At 33.9% G+C, this 12,292-nt stretch overlaps 1 long non-coding RNA gene across 1 annotated transcript; it reads right to left on the minus strand.

Moving 5' to 3' along the window:
- Positions 1-1,298: 1,298 nt before the first annotated feature.
- On the minus strand, positions 1,299-3,336 carry LOC121974894. Its single transcript, XR_006110142.1, has 2 exons — positions 3,091-3,336; positions 1,299-1,630 (listed from the first exon to the last, which is right to left on the minus strand). It is a non-coding gene; the product is annotated as an uncharacterized LOC121974894 (long non-coding RNA).
- Positions 3,337-12,292: the final 8,956 nt, after the last annotated feature.

Raw genomic sequence — 12,292 nt, forward strand, 5'->3', positions numbered from 1 at the left:
TTTTTCCTTCCAAGTAAAACTCGCAGGTTGGTAAGTTTTCCACCACCAATGAAACCAAAAGTCCATCGACTATTAACCTTTGAATCCTACTCAAGTTAATATGACCTAATTTTAGATGTCAAAGATATGTTTAGTTCATTTCTAAATGTTGTTTTCTCTTATTAGAATTAGAAGATGTGTTATTAATTTCCATTTGTTGTATCATGAGAGTATTGCGTAATAGAACAGATAACTTCCCTATTTTTCTTGATAACAACTTTGTCATCAAAAGAGACAGAATATCCATCCTTAAATAGTTTTAAAAATTGAAATCAAGTTATTTCTAAAACTTGGTACGTAAAGACAATCAATGTTTTATTCCTATCAAAGGATAAACATCTCCCACTGCAACAGCTGCTACTTTTGCAGCAGTACTCATGTAGACGGTGTTTTCCCCTTCATATAGTTGTCGGGTTTCCTGGAACCCCTATAATGAATTGCAGACATGATCAGTGACTCCCGTATCTACCACTAGGTACCGATAGATAACATCACTAAACATGTTTCAACAACTAATGAATAAAATACACCTTTATTGTTCTCATTTTTTAGAGGACAGCCCACCTTATTCTCTAACATCTAAGGGATTGAAAAATATTTAAAATCCTAATAATCACAAAAATATTTGGTCAAGACTAATATCTCAAAATCTCCATGAATTTTGTATGTCACGTTAGTATAGACGTATACAAATTCAAACATTTATAAGAGGAGATTTTATCCATTAATTTTATTGTTTTGTCAACCTATCTTTATGACAAATAAAATTAATAGTTGGTCTGTAGTGCCCTTGAATTCTACCGGACCAAGCTCCTTGAACTGTCTGTAAACCGGGTTCACACTGGCAATAAGGCGACTATGTGCCTGTTCATTTTTCCTAGCTCTCAATATTTACTGGATCTATTCCCCATGAATGTTGTTCTGCTCCTGCAAGAGTGCAGTAAGTCCTGCTAAGAACTGATGGTTCTAGCCACCAATCTCACTATTATTCCTTCTGGTAGCCATAACTTGTACATCCCAACATATGTTCATTAGTACTTCACATATGCATATTTATGTAATGTTCCTGTCATAGTCAAATTACGAAATCAAATTTAAGACTATGATAAAGTAAATCTTACAAACATGAAGGCAGAAATAGCCGAGTTCTTGACAAGATGGTGTGCGCACACTGTCCTTTAGGAGTAGGGCTCTGATACCAACTAAAACAACCCATAACTTCCCTCCCATTCTTGGAACTCATAACATAAGTTGCAGCATTTACCAATCAAATTGTAGTCCATCATTCAATCAAAGTAGACATACCTCTAAACTATTGCAGTTAAGGAATTATAGTAGAAATCTCACTGGATAAGAAGCACCATACTCGACATACACGGAAACGTAATGACTTAAGGAATTTTAGCTAAAGAAAAATGGAAACACCAACACCCCTTCTTGTACATGTCAAAAGTTCATAGAAAAGAAGAAGAAAAAAAAACTTTCACCGTACTCCCAAAGGTCCTTAGATAGTGTGTCATAGTACCATCTCGCCTCCTCACATACTCCGTTTGCATGTCCTCCATAGGATCTTGGGAGGTGTCTCCCTCACCTGCGTCATGTATATCATGAGTCTATAGACCCGACAAGAACATCCCAATATGAAGAATACAACATCTATAAAGGAGAAGGATCAGTAGCTAAAGCACAAATTACAACTTAAATATGAAGTAGAGAAAAACATAGTAAGTAGAAAAGAATAACTACACAACTAATCAAAATGACTATGTCACACATGTGCTAACTATCACTTGAGCTTGTTCATTTGGTTCATGATCATAACACTAGAGGTACCTCTTAGGAAAACCTATAATCATATAGCCAAAGCCACATACTATACCATATCAGTCATTATCAGTCATTATCAGTCATATTTAGAAGGGTCCTCCCCGAAGCTCATTCCGGGGCACCCAACCCATACTATCACCACATATGACCATACTCATCTAGTTAACTACATAAAAAAAAACATAACATATTCATATCATACTTCATAACTTAAAGTGCATAGTGCTACAGATTTAGAGAAAACTATGATAGAACAATTACTTAAAACAACCTCATTCCATTCTATCGGAGTCTGTTCCTGAAATTCCATTAACATAAGATCTAGCTTAACATCCAGAATCAATCATCATCTAACAAATCTGTCCTTCAATTCTAAACTAGAAAATTCATCCAACATGAAAGAAAACAATGCAGTAATGAAATGGAATCAGAAATCAGAACTTCCTAAGTTGACAGAAGTACAACAACATAAATGAAACCAAACCACGTTGAAATCCAGTCAAAACTCCCAATTTGACCAAAATTTTGAACAAAACATGAATAGTAGTAACAATATTTTTGATCATGCATCAAAGTCTAATTAGCATAGAATAACCAAACAGAAGAACCAAAAACTTCATCAAACACAACATAACACACCATAATTTGACCAAAAGATCGAACACAGTAAGGAAGAGGAGAGCACCATCAATCGAAGCTTAAACTCCCAACATCTGCGCAGGATTTCGGAAGCAACCAGGAGGAGCAAAAATTCTTTAACCAAAGCTTAAATTACCAAAAAAACTATTCCAAAATTCTACAGCAATCGGGGGTACAAGAGCAACATTGAATCAGATCACAACCCTCCTAATTACGCCTACAAATTTAGTGCAATCAGAAGAAGTAAGGGCAACATCCAGAGATCAATTCAAAACCCCTCTCCAAATCAGAATAAGGAACTGAAAACCCAAAAGAAAATAGCAAGAACATTATCACAGCACATCAAGTCGAAAACCATCACAAACCCCATCCAGAACCTCAAACCACCGAGACGTAACCAAGCCAATACTCGATTCAACTCAATGTCCTAACCTAAGGTAGAAAACTGAAAAGAAACCAACAGTTGAACAAGAACATCACTAGAAGAGGCAGTTGAATCGCAGTTCCATTCATCCAATCGGACATTAAAGACAAGCCTATCAACCCCTCCTAGGTCCCTATCCTCTTACCTCACGGATCTCATACCTACACATGGAAGTGAACTTGCCTTTCTCTCCCTGCCACCATCGGAAGTCCTCACCCAGTGTTATCATGCCGACGGTGAGGTAGCCACAAGTCTTGACATGGGATCGCAGAGTCCTCTACGGGATCGTCGACGTGGGGTGGTGCTTGGCCAGAGCTTAGGGCATGGAAATGAGTCCGTTGCAGAGAGGCAGAGAGGAGGGTGGTGGAGGTGTCAGCGTTTTTCGGGCGAATCGAGGGCAGGCAAGGGATCGGGGCTAATAAAGATTTTATACCCTGAGTCAATTAATTCTAGCTTACTGTAATTCAATCAATCAACTTCCAATTTAATTAGATACTTAATTAGGATTTCATCCAATTTAGTAGTTATATCCTCTTAAAATATATCGTACATATTCATTTTAAATCCTGAAAATTTTTTAAAACTTCGTAGAAAATTTTTATAAGTTAATTTCATAATTATCGCTCATGAGGCCTTACACTTGTGGCCAAGATTGATTCTCTGGCTATGCCAAATAGCATGGTTAGATGCTGAAGTCATGCCCAGGCCGTGCCTAGAGGCACGGCCACCTCGTGCTACACCACTATAAGAGGGGCATTTCATCTCCTCCACAAGAAGAGGAAGTTTGGTGGAAAGGAAGAGACCATGTAGGTCAAATCCTTGCATCCGACGGCGTCGTCTGGGTGATCCGAGGTTGTTCTGTTGCTCCATCCTCGTCGGCACATCAAGATCTGCATCCAAAGACTTCAGTTGACATCAAAGGATAAGATTTTCTCTTCCTTCTCTTGGATTTCTATTATTATGAGTCTTTGGATTACATTTCTAGCTATTATTGAGTAGATTTAATCTATTATAGGACATAGGATATAATTGTAATATATGGATAATGTAAACTCTATAGAATTGTCAATGGCCTAGTTTGATGTCGCTTGTATGCATTTGTTCTGTTTGATGAAATGCTTGCATAGAGGCATTCTCTTATGATCATGAATTTGTCTATCTAAATTGCATTTCTGTATGCATAGATCTTAATTCTGAATTAGATACATTGTTGTGTGTCTATATCAAGACTATGTGTGAACCTAAATTTTCGTTGATCAGATGTATAAATCATCGTTTCTTCTGAGCGTGTGTTTCGATATAGCTCAGCATGGCCTTAGGAAACTTGTTTGGAGTTGAATATCTAAGGTAACTATCATTCTATATGTAACGCAACCTCCTAAGGGAGGATGATTCTATGTATGAATAAGTCTATCACTTGACCTAATGGGTTTCCCCTAATCATATGTTATGCAAGTGACCTATATAATCTAGAGACGTATACCCGGGGGAGACTTTGTGATAGGAGGTACTCTACTGAAAACTCAGACTCTCTAAGTTACTTTTTCACTTGGTGGCATACTTGGTTACTGGCAGGAGAAGCACTCTGATACACCGTCATGGGGTAGAATTCAGTAGATGTTTAGACTATCCTACAAATATACAAGTAAAGGACTAGGAATGGGCCAATTCATAGCACAACATCCACCATTACAATGAAACTTTCAACCTAGAACATCTTCTGAACTAAGGACTTCCTCAATTTACTTTCTTTACTTTCACATTTTAGTTCAAAAATCTCAAAACAAACATCTATCGATTTTGTCAACCTAAATTCGAAGTGTAGAACCAACTAGCATTTAAACTTCAATCCTCGTGGGATTTGTTGGTTAGTCCTAGGAAAACGTACCGGTTCCACTGTACAAAAATTTTTGTACAAGTGTCGAACATTTCCTTAAATAACCTATTGTGTTCTTTAGAAGTTAAATTAGGAATCGCAGACGAAACTTAACATCATTGATTCCAAATTTAACTTATCTGTTCTTAATGGTTTAGATTTGAATCGCAAGCGAAACTTAACACTATTGATTCAAATCCACCTATGTTATTAATTTCATTAAATATTAATTTCCAAAATTGGCTTCCAGGACTGCATGGCGAGGCACATGGCCTTCTTGGATATGGGGGCAACTACCACCGCCTAAACAAAGCCTTTTAAGGAAAGCTAATATTTAATTTCCTTAAATAACTCTAGGTTAACCAAAAAGAACAATCGAATCACAAATTTGAAAAAGAAGAAAACACAAACTCGAAAAACTAATTCGAAAAACTAGATCTAATGCCTCTTGTGTTTGGAATTCATACAAAAGAAATACAACTAGTATGATGCGGAAATTAATTACTAATTATACCTTCCTTTGTAAACTTTAATGACCTCTTGATCTTCTACCGTATTCCTCTTCTTATCTCGAACGTTGTGTGGGCAACGATCTTCCGAGACGAGAACCACCAAGCTCCTTCTTCTCCAAGCTAGATTCGGCCACCATTAATTCTCCATGAGAAGTAAAGGTCCGGCCACCACCACCAAGCTCCAAGGGATGCTAGAAACGAAGCCTTCTTTCTCTCCTTCTTTTCCTAGCTAGAACCGACCACCATGGACTTCCCTTAAGTTGATGCCGCCGGCCACAAAGGAGGAAGAGAAAAGAAGGAGAAGAGGAGACCTTAGGGCCGGCCACACCAAGGAGGAAAAGATAGGAAGAAAAAAATAGAGCCGTTAGCCATGAAGGCACCTCTACCCCCTCTTTTATAATCTTTGATATTGGCAAATAAGGAAATTTAAATAAAAACTTCCTTAATTCTTTTGCCATGAAAAAGAAAATTTAATTTATTAAAAATCAATTTCCTTATTTCAATAATATTGGTCGGCCACTTATTTCCCCAAAACAAGGAGAGTTTTAATTAAAACAAAAATTAAAACTTCCTAATTTGTTTCCAAAAATTTATAAAAAATTTCTCCAATAATTTTTCCCTTCATGGTGGATTATAAAAAGGAAATTTTATAATTTAAAATCTTTCTTTTAAACATGTGGATAATTTTCAAAAAGGAAAGTTATCTCTAAAAATTAAAATCTCTTTTCAATCTACAAATAAAGAAAGATATCAAATCTTTTCTTAATCTTTTGTAGAAACTAATAAAAGAGAATATTTAATTTTTAAAACTTTCTTTTAAATTATGATCATGGTTAAAAAGGAAGGTTTTCTCAAAATTAAAATCTCCTTTCAATCTACAAATAAGGAAAGATTTCAAATCTTTTGTATAAAGCTATAAAAGGAAAGATTTAAATTTTAAACTCTCTTTTAAAATCATGATATTCACATAAGAAATAATTTTAATAAAAAATCTTTTTAATATTCTAGTGGCCGACCACCTAAGCTTGGGACCCAAGCTTTGCCCGGCCACCAACTTGGCTCATCCACTTAGTCTTGGCCGGCCCTAGCTTGGGTTCCAAGCTAGCTTGGCCGGCCCCATTAGGATGGGTAAGAAGGTGGGTATGTGGTGGGTATAAATGTCTAAATACAAGAGGCTACGTTAGGGACCGAGAGGAGGAATTGGTTTGGTCTCCCGATGAAATTAAGCTTCCCGTGTTCGCCCTGAACACACAACTTAACTTCATCAATAATAATTAATACCACTAAAGAATTATTATTGAACTACCGCACCAATCCCAAATTACATTTTTGGGCTCCTTCTTATTATGAGTGTGTTAGTCTCCCTGTGTTTAAGATATCGAATGTCCACTAATTAAATGAGTTACTGACAACTCACTTAATTAATATCTTAGTCCAAGAGTAGTACCACTCAACCTTATCGTCATATCGGACTAAGTCCACCTGCAGGGTTTAACATGGCAATCTTTATAAGCTCCTCTTGGGGACATTATCAACCTAGATTTACTAGGACACAGTTTCCTTCTATAATCAACAAGTCACACTATAAGTAACATCATTTCCCAACTTATCGGGCATTTTGATTTATCGAACTAAATCTCACTCTTTGATAAGTCAAAGAAATAAATATTAAATATATGTGCTTGTTATTATATTAGGATTAAGAGCACACACTTCCATAATAACTAAAGTCTAGTTCTTTTATTAAATCAGTATAAAAAGAACTTACCTTAAATGGTCCTGCTCAATACACTTAAAGTGTACTAGTGTAATTTATTAGTCAAGATAAACTAATGCCTAATTACACTACGACTATTCCAATGGTTTGTTCCTTTCCATCTTGGTCGTGAGATACTGTTTATAATTTATAAAGAACCGATAACATAATCTTCTGTGTGTGACACCACACACTATGTTATCTACAATATAAATTAATTGAACATCTACATTTGGTATATATAAACGTAGACACTTGACTAATGTGATTCTTATAAATGTTTATACAAAAGCTAGGCTTTTAGTATACACTCCAACAGGATCAACTTTATAAATTGTATTACTTGACGACAACATGCGCTTACAGTCATGACATCAAGTTTTTGGCGCTGTTGCCAAGGATTGAGTGTTTAAATCTAGTTAGCTTACATTAGAATTTGTCTAGACAATTCTTTAATTCTTTAATTCTTTATTCTTTATTCATTACCCTTTATTTTTGCACTTTCATTCTCTATCTCTTATTCTTTCATTCATTATTCTATATGTCTTATTTCTCATCTTTGCATGATATTTTCTTTTCTGTATTTTATTTCCTTTCCTACATTTTCTTATTATTTTCCTTAATTTTGTTGCTTATTGTCTATCTATTTCTAATGCACCCCCTTTCAAATAGACATGGACTCCTTGAAGGCGAAGTTGTTTGCCCTAATTTATAGGTTCGACCATAATGTAAATGTGAATTCTTATATTATGTTTTGTGATATTTGTTTTGCAGTAGGTCATGTGAAGAATAATTGTCCATCACTATTTGATCCTTCCTTGTAGGGTTCCCTCCCCAACTATAATTAGTGGCCGGAGAAAGGTTATTGTGAGGCTTGTAAAGTAACAGGGCATTCCATTTTAACTTGTTTAAGGATAAATAATCTGGTGAATCCTTGGAAGAACTTGAAAGAAAGTTTAATGAAGTGGCCTATTCAAATTCACATTATCAAATATCTAGCTGAAGAAAACCCCACAAATTTTTTTGAAGATAATCAACAAGAAGGAAGGCAGAATTATTTTAGCCTGATAATGGAAGTTCAACCACTATCTCGAGAAGATAGATTGGAAAAGATGGAGGAAGAAGTTTTGGCCAATTAAGCTCAAAAGCTAATGGATATGAAGCAAATGATTAAGAGCAACAATGTATACTCATCTTACACTGAAATGCCAACTCTACTCTAAAATTGGGAGGACCCTCAAATGATCATTATATATGAATATGAGCATAAGGAACAAGATATAGAAGCTTCATCCCATACCTTAGAAGTTAGATTATGGAAAATGTGGGAAAGCTTCAAAGCCCCCCAAGCTCAATCAAATGAGATGAATGATGATAATGTAAATGAGCTTGGGGCAAATGAAATAGAGAATCTAATAGAGAAGTGCACTGCTCTAATTCCAATACCTTTTGTTATCAATAATCAAGAGGAGTCTTCCCTTTGTCTTGCTATTGATGAAGTTGTAGAAGGAAGTATAGGGGCAATGCCCTAAGTATCATTTCCTTGGTTCACATAATAATTTGATTTTATAGATGATGTAGGACCAGATATGAATGATGAGAGTAATGTAGGGACTTATGCAATGGATGAAAAGCCCCAAGAATCATTTCCATCAGTAACACCCATGCTCAATGATTTAATTTTTCCTATAATTGTCACTAGTATACCTTTATTTAATATATTTAATGCTACTAACCAATTCTTTGTTGAGCATGTTGGCTACGGGGAACATGTTGCAAAGGATTCACATAGTCGATTTAATGATGAACTTTTGAAGGAAGGTATATTAGTTAAGGAGAATTTTAGAACCTTATATAGGAAGGTTCTAAAATATCTGACGCTGCCAAGGTCTAGATTTAAGCTTGGTGGCTATGATAAGGGGTCCAGCATAGGACCTATAACAAGCGCTTCTTGGGAGGTAACCCAAGTTTTTCTCTTGTTATTATTTCAGTTTATTTTCTTCTCTCTTGACTTAACCCAATCCCTTTACTTAGTTTTTATTGTCTATATTTCTTTTTTAGGATACATTGTTTAGGAGGCTTGAGGATAATGGAGTAATTTCAGAACTTGGTATGTCTCATTTGATAACTCCTTTAACCTTAACCCTTTTTTATATTTGACTTTATTTTCATTGGGACAATGAAAAGATTAAATCTGGGGGGATGCATTTAGATGTCATAAATGTTGGGTTATATTTTAGATTTTTATAATAAAAATTAGATTTTGGTCATAAGTTTTAAGGTATTTTGAGTTGCACTATCCACACTATTACTGTTGACTTATCCAAAAGTAAACTTCTAGCATGTTTATTATCTAGAGGTCATGAGCTACATTTTCTATTGCCAGTATATTTAGTGATCTATTTTTTATCTACAGTGGAACAAAATGAGCATAGCAATTGTTTAATAACAAAATTTTTCTCATGTTTATTGTTTAGATTCATGTGGATAGGTCATGAGTAGTAGTATATTTGGTGATCTACTTTTCTCTATCATCATTAGCAAGATATGAGTATTGTTTTTTGTTGAAAGGATTTTATCCTAGTCTAGCTTGAGGATCTCTATACACCATGCCTTATTTTTATAGTCGAAAGTTCTAAAATTAGTCATGATTCATTAGACTTGATGAGTACTTGAATTCCCATAATAATTTCTTAACTACATCTCGATTATTAGATTAATGCTCGAAATATTAAATCTCATTTGGAAAAATAAAAATCCCTCAAATTTGCATCATTATAAATGTGCAAATGAAAAAAAATAAAAAAATATATATATGAAATAAGGGATTGAAAAACTGAGAGTACTGTGCTGGATCGATTGAGAAGGAGCCCAATCAATTCCGGAGTTTCTCACAAGAACACAGAAGCACACTGGATCGATCCTGTTACTCCCAATTGATCAATCGATCGATTGGGAGATGATCGTTGGTAGGATATAGGGTTTGAATGGCTGGGATCACTTGGATCTGACGTGACAATTGATTAAGAGCAAGCCCAATCGATTGGGTGGTTTAAAAATACAAATATAAAGGTGACGATGAGTTTAAAATGAAAAAAAAAAACTCTTCGCTAATTCTTCTCCAACTTACACCACCAGACTTTAAGCTTGGAAGATAAGTGATATTATACTTTCCACTGGTCCAGAGGCATCTTCAAGCTACAAGAGATCTAACAAGAGAGGTTATTCATTGTATTTCTATATAGTTATTTCTTGTTTCGAGTTGTACGCTTATGTAAGTTTGTACGAGGCTTCTCCACCTCTGGATTATTCCAAGAAGGAGTTGTTTTCACAGTAAAGAATGTGCTCAGTGTGGATCCTTAGATTAGTCACCTCATCTTTAGGTGGATACCAAATAAATCCTACTTGTTAGCATTGGTATCTTGCTTTGATTTTATTTGCTACAAAATCAACATTGATGAAGAGAGTGAGCGAGCAAGATAAGTTATTCATCCCCCCTCTAGCTCCGGAGTGTCCCAACAAAATATTGAAAACATATTATGTTAAGAATAGTTGTTGTTGTCAAATGTCTTGCTATACATAATTGGGAATTTCATGGTACACATGATAAAATTTATGAAGATGGTAATGGTAATTTTTTGGTTTACTTGAAATGATTGTAGATTTTGATCTAATCATGCAAGAACATTTTTTACTCATTCAAGATAAAAAGATTTATTATCATTATCTTGGTCATAAAATTTAAAATGAGTTAATATTTATTCTATCCTCTAAAGTTAAGAATGCAATAATTAAAAAAAAAAAGCAAAATATTTTTCAGTAATTCTTGATTGTACACCAGATGAAAATCCTAAAGAACAAATGACTCTAATATTAAGATATGTAGATATTTCAGACACTCTAATTAAAATAGAAGAGTACTTTTTAAAATTTGTAAATGTAGAAGATACAACTGGTTTAGGTCTTTTCAATTAATTGCAAGTTGTTTTACAGTCTTTAGAACTTGATATTGATGATATGAGAGGGCAAGGTTATGATAATGGATCTAATATGAAAGGTAAAAATTAAGATGTGCAAAGGAGAATGCTTGACATTAATCCTAGAGCATTTTACATGTCATGTGATTCTCATTCTCTTAACTTAGTTGTTTGTGACATGACAAATTATTATGCTAAAGTAAAATTATTTTTTGGAGCATGTCAATAAATATACATTGTGTTCTATAATACAAAAAATATTATTTGAATATATTGATGGATTAACTTTAAAATCATTGTCAATTACAAGATAAGAGTCATATTGAAACAATCAAAGCAATACTATCTCAAGCTTTCCAAGTCAGAGAATCTTTGTTCAAATTAGCAGAAATAAGTGAAGGCAACAAATTAAGTAGAGCTGCTAAAACTTTAGCATTTGGTGAACTTTTAAGTTTTGAATTTATATTAAGCCTTGTTTTTAACATGATATTTTACATAAAATTAACTTAGTTAACAAAAAATTATAGTCATAGGATATGCATCTTGATGTTGTTATAAAAAAATTATCTAGTTTTATTTCCTCTTTTGAAAAAATATAGAGAAAATAGTTTAGCTTCTATACTATGGTTGATGCAAAAAAAAAATAGCATCTAATATGGAAATTAAGCTTGTATTTCCTACAAAACATAAAATATGTAGAAAGAGGCATTTTGATGAGATTGCTAACACTGATAGGGAAAATCAATCACCGAGAAAATCTTTTCAAATAGATTATTTTATCCTAGTGGTTGATATTGCTCTTGGACAATTGAAGAGTAGGTTTAAACAATTGCAATATTTTGAATCTATTTTGGGTTCTTGTATGATGTTGAAAAATTAATTTCATTAGATGATGATGAATTGATGAGTTATTGTGTGAATCTTGAAAATACTTTAAGAAATGGTGACACTTTTGATATTGATGCAAAATATATATTTTCAAAACTACAACTTTTGCAAGTAATATTACTAAGTGAATCTTATGAAATAAATAAAAAAGGTCTTCCATTCAAATATTAGAGTTTTTAAAAACAATGGATATGTTTTCAAATGTTTTCAAATATGCTTATAGGATATTATTGACAATACCTATGACAATGGTAACTGCCAAAAGAAGTTTTTTAAAATTAAAATTAATAAATCTTATTTAAGGACACAATGACTTAAGATAGGCTAAAGGATTAGCAATTTATGCATTGAAAA

This window comes from Zingiber officinale, chromosome 4B, assembly GCF_018446385.1.
Source record: "Zingiber officinale cultivar Zhangliang chromosome 4B, Zo_v1.1, whole genome shotgun sequence".
Lineage (NCBI taxonomy): Eukaryota > Viridiplantae > Streptophyta > Magnoliopsida > Zingiberales > Zingiberaceae > Zingiber > Zingiber officinale.